At 44.9% G+C, this 6,959-nt stretch overlaps 1 protein-coding gene across 6 annotated transcripts in view; it reads left to right on the forward strand.

The window, feature by feature from the left end:
• Nucleotides 1-970: 970 nt before the first annotated feature.
• LOC122543205 (NACHT, LRR and PYD domains-containing protein 3-like) overlaps nucleotides 971-6,959 on the forward strand; it is a 60,240-nt gene continuing 54,251 nt past the window's right edge. For 4 of the 6 annotated variants that reach the window (XM_043681652.1, XM_043681655.1, XM_043681654.1 and 1 more), the window contains exon 1: nucleotides 977-1,056. The gene's annotated coding sequence lies outside the window, so the exon portion shown is untranslated. Of the gene's footprint in view, nucleotides 1,057-2,417; nucleotides 2,511-6,959 lie in introns of all 6 variants that reach the window. The other 2 variants (XM_043681653.1, XM_043681656.1) reach the window with 2 other exon arrangements.

Here is a 6,959-nt window from a genome sequence, read left to right on the forward strand (position 1 = left end):
ATCGAAGGGCAGAATGGCCTACTCCAGCACCTATTGTCTATTGTTTTCCTCCTGGAACTGAGACAGAGGAAGTTACAAAGAAAAATGAAAGTGGGGGCACAGCTATTGCTTTTGGTGCAGTTGGGTAGGTGGCCCTGAGCAAATGAATAGGTAGCACAGTGGGAATATTGAATTACCAGTATCAAGGATGAAAGTGAGATAGGAAAAAGTTTTCAGACAATAGTTGGTTCATTGCCACAAAGGCTGTGGAGGCTGGGTATATTTAAGACAAGAAATAGATAGAATGGAGTTGAGAAACCTATCAGCCATGGTTGAATGGCAGAGCAGACTCAATGGGCCAAATGGCTGAATTCCTGCTTCTTTTTCTTACGGTTTTATGGCCAGAATAGTAGAGCATGAGCCTTATGGTAATTAGCAGTGATGAAATGAGTGTTAGATGTGATGGTGGGAAATAGACCTTGCTCCCACATTACTGTACATTCCTCCGGGCTTGGACTGGGGTGTACAAAGTCAAAAATGAAGGAGCGTCGCTCCGTAAGCTAGTGCTTCCAATTAAACCTGTTGGACTATAACCTCGTGTTGTGTGATTTTTAACTTTGTTCCTCCAGACAGCTGAGATATCAGTGATTCTGACTGGCATGGTCTGCACTGGCGGTCTTCGGGGAAGAGGGCATTTCACCTCTCTAACCTGCTGCAGAAGCGCCATAGGTCCCTTTCCTGCCCTCTTGTAGGAGGGGGCAAAGGTCAGGAACCTGCGCGGGGGAGCTCCCGGCTCAATCCCGGGATTGGGCGGGGCGGGGCCGCTGAAGGTCACGAGGACAAGGAGCTCGCCTGTCTATTGGACGCAGCGGATTGATAGATACCTGCGCCAATGGCCGTGTCCGCGCATGCGCCGCTCCACCCCGAGCGGAATGCGGAAGGAAGGCTGGAGGCTCCCAACTGGAGCCAAAAAGCAGAAGTTTCTGGATAAATTCCGGTGGGGAAGAAGACAGCAGAGTGAACGTTTGAGTCCAGTGACGCTTGTTCAGGCCCGTTGCGCTCTCCCCTGTGTTGACGGTGAGGCAATCCATTTCCTGTTACAGTGGTGTCACTCTCCTGTTGCTGACCGACTGGTCCCTGAAGTTAATCGATAATGTTGAAGGGGAAGGAGTGCATTTCTGCCTCGGCGCAAAGTGACAAAACTGGCAAAAGTGAAAGAGGGAGCTGCTCCGACCTGTCCCAATCAACTGGCTTCAGGGGCCAACTTTCCTTGCATGCCAGGCTTCCTGATATTTCTCAAATGTACCCATTTCCTCTTGAAATACTCTCTGTGCTCTCGCCTCTACAACTCTTCCTGCACCACAGATATTCACAACTCTATTCACAAGACTATGGGGACGATGTCCCCAGGTTAGATTAGATTAGATTCCCTACAGTGTGGAAACAGGCCCTTCAGCCCAACAAGTCCACATCAACCCTCCAAAGAGCAGTCCATTCCCCAACATTCACCCCTGACGACTGCACTTAACACTACGGGCAATTTAGCATGACCCATTCACCTTACCCGCACATCTTTGGATTGTGGAAGGAAACGGGAGCACCTGGAGGAAACCCACGCAGATGCTGGGAGAATGTGCAATCTCCACACAGATGGCCCAAGGTGCTGGGGCCACCGGGCCACCGTGCTGCCCTGAGAATCCTCCACAAGTGGAAGTACTTCTCAACATCTACCTTGGCAAGCCCCCTCTGATTTTTGTAGGTTGCAATAAGTTTGCCGCTCACTTTATTAAACTGTAATGAATTAAAGACCCAAACCGTTAAGCCGCTCTTGTAAAACCACACGATACAGGAGCAGAAGGGGGCAACTCAGCCCATCATGTCTGCCAATGCCATTCAATGAAATCAGGTAGTTCAAAATGAAACTCTGTGCTTAATACATTTAGTAATGACTTATTGGTTCAAGATGGATTACTCATCCCATCTTTCAATGGGGTGAGTAACTATTATGCAAAGTAATAGCAAGAATTACTGGTGAGACTCCGTAAGTACTTTTCTGTAAGGCAGAGTCATCTGTGACCACGAATTCTAGTCCTTTGGGTTATTGATGCAGACAGTGCCACTGGTGGTGCAGAACCACAGGGTAGTAGCCAGTTTATGACTGAGAGTATCTGATGTGTTATGAAGTTGGAGTAGGATATGGTATCAATAGTGTGAGCATCACAAGTCCCAGTCGTGGTGAGACAGTCCTTTGTAGGTGGTTGCATGAGCTGGATAAAAATATGCTGGTGGCAACATAAATGGATTGATTGTAGATGCTTGTTGATTTTTCACACACAGACTAACTGCCACAAATCTACCTGATGACATACTTTGCCAAAAAATGGGCAAATTCAGCCCATTATTTCTGTCTAATCTTTCCATTATTATATTGATTACAGATCATCAGAATCTGGAAATGTCTGACACCCCAGTGGCTGGGGTTTCAAACAGGGGAGAAGACACTGCAGCGTCATTAATGAGAAAGGAGACAGGTAGTTTCACACAACTTTTGGAAGTATATTTTTTTCCCTAATCAAGGTTAGATTTTGTAACGTTGTTTGCAAAAAAAGACGTTTTAGTCAATGAAAGAAGTCGTCGCTTGGTAAATAAAAATGAAGTACAAAATGAAAGTCATGCACTGACAAATCAAAGTGACTTGAATGTTGTCTAAAAATGTTCAAGTCGTTCAAAATATATTTGACATGTCAGAGGTATGAGACACTTTATTTGGTATGTGTATATATAGAACTTGGACAGTATTATGCAGCTCAGTAATATATAGGGGTTCCAGGAGCCGTCTATACTTAGAAACCACAAAGCTGCTTTATATACTGTTTTCAGAGGGAATATAACATCCTGTGGCAATGCATAGGCATGTATTAAAACATAAATTGACATCAAACCACAACCAGAGGAGTAAACAGAGGTGGGGTTCCATTTTAGATTGTGATATTTTGGCAAGTTTCATGCCACGTGTCCTGTCATGAATTGTTGTTACTTTACTCGGATTGAAAATGTGTTGCTGGAAAAGCGCAGCAGGTCAGGCAGCATCCAAGGAGCAGGAGAATCGACTTTTCGGGCATGCTCATGTCAGAAACGTCGATTCTCCTACCTTGGATGCTGCCTGACCTGCTGCGCTTTTCAAGCAACACATTTTCAGCTCTGATCTCCAGCATCTGCAGTCCTCCCTTTCCCCTCGAAGACTTTACTCAGATTGTCTTCTGCTCATCATTTCGTCAGTTACGTGACTGACTGACTACTTTCTCTTCCTGCATGTGCAATCCTGAGGCAGGAGAGGAGAAATTCCTGCCGCTGCTTGGACCTTCTGCTTTACAAGTTGCTGGCACTATATTTGAAACCCAGCTGTGTGACACTTCAGATCCTGCATCTCTGAACTATTTCACTCACTGACCTTGTAAGAAACTGAAATATCTCCACCAGTGTCTTCTGCTCATCATTTCGTCAGTTACGTGACTGACTACTTTCTCTTCCTGCATGTGCAATCCTGAGGCAGGAGAGGAGACATTTCTGCCGCTGCTTGGACCTTCTGCTTTACAAGTTGCTGGCACTATATTTGAAACCCAGCTGTGTGACACTTCAGATCCTGCATCTCTGAACTATTTCACTCACTGACCTTGTAAGAAACTGAAATATCTCCACCAGTGAAGCTGGCTCCCCACTGTGCAATGGAAGCTGGAGGTCCTGACAATGGAGTGGGAGAAAAGATTGTCAATGCCTACTCAGCTGATACACCAGAGGAAGCTGAGGCACCAAACACAGCTGACCTGGCCAGAGTTAGCTGCCCAGGGCAGTGCATTCTCCAATGCCTGATGTCTTGAGTCAAGTGTGTGGTGTTGGAAAAGCACAGCAGGTCAGGCAGCTTCCAAGGAACAGGAGAGTCAATGTTTCCACATAAGCTCTTCATCAGGATTCCCAAAACATCTGTTCTCCTGCTCCTTGGATGCTGCCTGATTTGCTGTACTTTTCCAGCAACACATTCTCTACTCTCTTCTCCAGCATCTGTCATCCTCACTTACTTCAAAGTTTGATGTAACACATAGCAGTGTTGGAGAGCCATCAATGATCTTCTGCTCTTCACAAGAGTGTGTGCCACAATCTTCTCTCTGCCACCTCACACTCATTCACCAATGCTCACCTACTATTCCAAGGAGTTGCTCCACTCATCAGCTTTCACCCACTTCTGCCTCCCTGACTATTCACCCTTCCTGATGTTTTTGCTAAAACACTATGCAATCCACAGAGACTGGCAGTCTAAGTGCAAAGTGTGTGCTAAGAAATGGAGCTAAAGGCCATAGAATGCAAGCTGTGTTGATGTCTGAGATCACTGTACTTCGTTGTGTGCAAAGTGACATGGTTGGAGTTTGGAAGTCAAGTTGTCCCTGAGCTCCAAATTGTTGTCCTGAAGGGCTGAATTATGTTCTGTGTTGGTCTAGATCAGCCCTGATGATGAGTCTGGTAGTTTGCCAGTAGAGACTTCAGTGAACGAAGGATAAAGAGGGATCCTGCTTCTGGAGCATGCAAGGCTATGTTGGTAAAGGTGCATTAAAATAGAGCTCTTCATCAGCTAACTGATGAGACACTGTATTTTCTCTGGAGAGTGGTGGAGAATTGAGTTTTCAAGAAATGAGGCTGGGGTGGGGGTTAGGATATAATTAAGTGCCAATACAAGAACATTCATCTTACTCATTAGTGAGATCCCAAACTCACCATTGACTCATTCGTGGGAGATCAGAAATCTTTTCTGAGTCAAGAATCGGATTTTCTTTTTCATTCATGCTCTGTTTAACCTCTTCATATTTCCACTCAGGGAAGTTTTCCTTGAGTGCCTGAGATCCACACAACTTTAGAGGGTAAAGAAATGTCAGCAAAATCTGCTTTTGTTAAATTCGTTTGGACAGACTTGAGCAAACAAATGGGTGACAGGTCAGTTATCAATTGGATTTTGCATTCCAGCAGTTGAAGTTGAGAAGGAATAAGATAAGGCAAATCAGATGAACAAAAATGTTTTTTGGGGTAGATTTATAAAAAAGGTTGTTTTAATTCTCTTCCATGATGATAAAAGAGACAATATTGGTGGAACAGCCTATGTTGTGGATCTATTGCTGCCTCTTTTAATAGCATTGTTGAGTGGAGATTGTCCACAAGGACATCTGGCACCCTGTCTTCTCAGAATATTGTGTTGTTTCCTCTTCAAAGGTGGAAGATGAACTGAGTGGGAGTCGCTGGCCTCCTTATAATCACTTGCCTGGACAAGAGAAAGGAGGCAAATTTAGTTGTGAAAATCAGCAAAATTTGGTTCAGAGTTGGCAGTGACAGTTGAGAGAGCATTGGAGCACAGCAAAATGGAGCTCACTCTGGTTGCTGGTGGAGGTCTTGGCGCCCTCGTGAACAATTGTCCTGCTCCAGACAACAGCAGTGTGTTCTCCTCTCGCATTGCGAGGAGGCTATCCTCTGCCAGCTTGCTTATGGTCTCTCATAATCAAGTGGATACTGTGTCATTGTAGGAGAGAAAGGGAGGCACTGAGTATGAGGGAACAGGATAGGAGAACACTTAGTGGTGATACAAAAGCTTGTATGGTGTTCCCAGTAACTGAACAGAAATACCTAAGGTAAGAAGAGGGTGAGGTGAGTGAGAGCCATTCATGCAATAGTGAAGGTTGTAGCCCATGAGCAGTGGGAGAGTTAGTGGGTGTTGGTGGTCTTGTGTGTATTAAACACAAAGTAGTGAACGTCTTCTTGCAGAAGCGAGAAGATGATTAAAGTACCCAAAATGGGATCGTGCTGTAAGGTTGAGTGAAATAGGAGTTGATGGGAAGGGTGAGGGCAGTAACAAATTAAAAATGCTATATATGAATGCACGAAGCATTAGAAATAAGATGGATGAGCTTGAGGCTCTTTTGGAAATTGACAGATATAATATTGTGGGGACAACTGAGACGTGGCTTCAAGTGGACAGGGCCTGGGAAATGAATATTCAAGGCTATACGCGCTATCGTAAGGACAGACTGAGGGGGTGAGGTGGCCAAGTTGGTAAGGGAGATATTCAGTCCATTGTGCGGGGGGAATCTAGAATCGGGGGTTGTAGAGTCAGTATGGATGAAGCTGAGAAATTCTAAGGGTAAAAAGACCCTCTTGGGAGTTCTCTGCAGGCCCCCAAACAGTAGTCTGGATGTCGGATGTAAGTTGAATCAGGAGCTGAAATTGGCCTGTCGCAAAGATGTTACTACAGTTGTTATGGGGGATTTCAACATGCAGGTAGACTGGGAGAATCAGGATGGTACTAGACCTCAAGAAAGAGACTTTGTGGAGTGTTTCCGAGATGAATTCTTAGAACAGCTGGTGCTGGAGCCTACCAGGGAGAAGGCAATTCTGGATCTGGTATTGTGTAACGGACCAGAATTGATCAGAGACCTCGAAGTTAAGGAGCCATTGGGAAGTAGTGACCATAATGCAATAAGCTTCAATCTGCCATTTGATAGGGAGAGGGTACAATCGGAAGTGGCAATATTTCTGTTGAATAAAGGGAATTATGGAGCTATGAGGGAGGAGCTGGCCAAAGTTCAATGGTGCAATACCTTAGCAGGGATGACAGTGGAGGAACAATGGCAGATATTTCTGTGTATAATGCAGAAGATGCAGGATCAGTTCATTCCAAAAAGCAAGAAAGATCCTAGGAGGAGGCATGGGTGGCTGTGGCTGACGAGGGAAGTTAAGAAACATATAAAGTTAAAAGAGAAAAAGTATAACATAGCAAAGATAAGTGGGAAAAAGGAGGACTGGGAAGCTTTTAAAGAGCAACAGAGGATTACTAAGAAGGAAATACAGAGAAAAAATGAGGTACGAGGGTAAACTGGCCAAAGATTTAAAGGAGGATAGTAAAAGCTTTTTTAGGTATGTGAAAGGCAAAAAAATGGTTAAGA

The sequence above is a fragment of the Chiloscyllium plagiosum genome, chromosome 42 (assembly GCF_004010195.1).
Source record: "Chiloscyllium plagiosum isolate BGI_BamShark_2017 chromosome 42, ASM401019v2, whole genome shotgun sequence".
NCBI lineage: Eukaryota > Metazoa > Chordata > Chondrichthyes > Orectolobiformes > Hemiscylliidae > Chiloscyllium > Chiloscyllium plagiosum.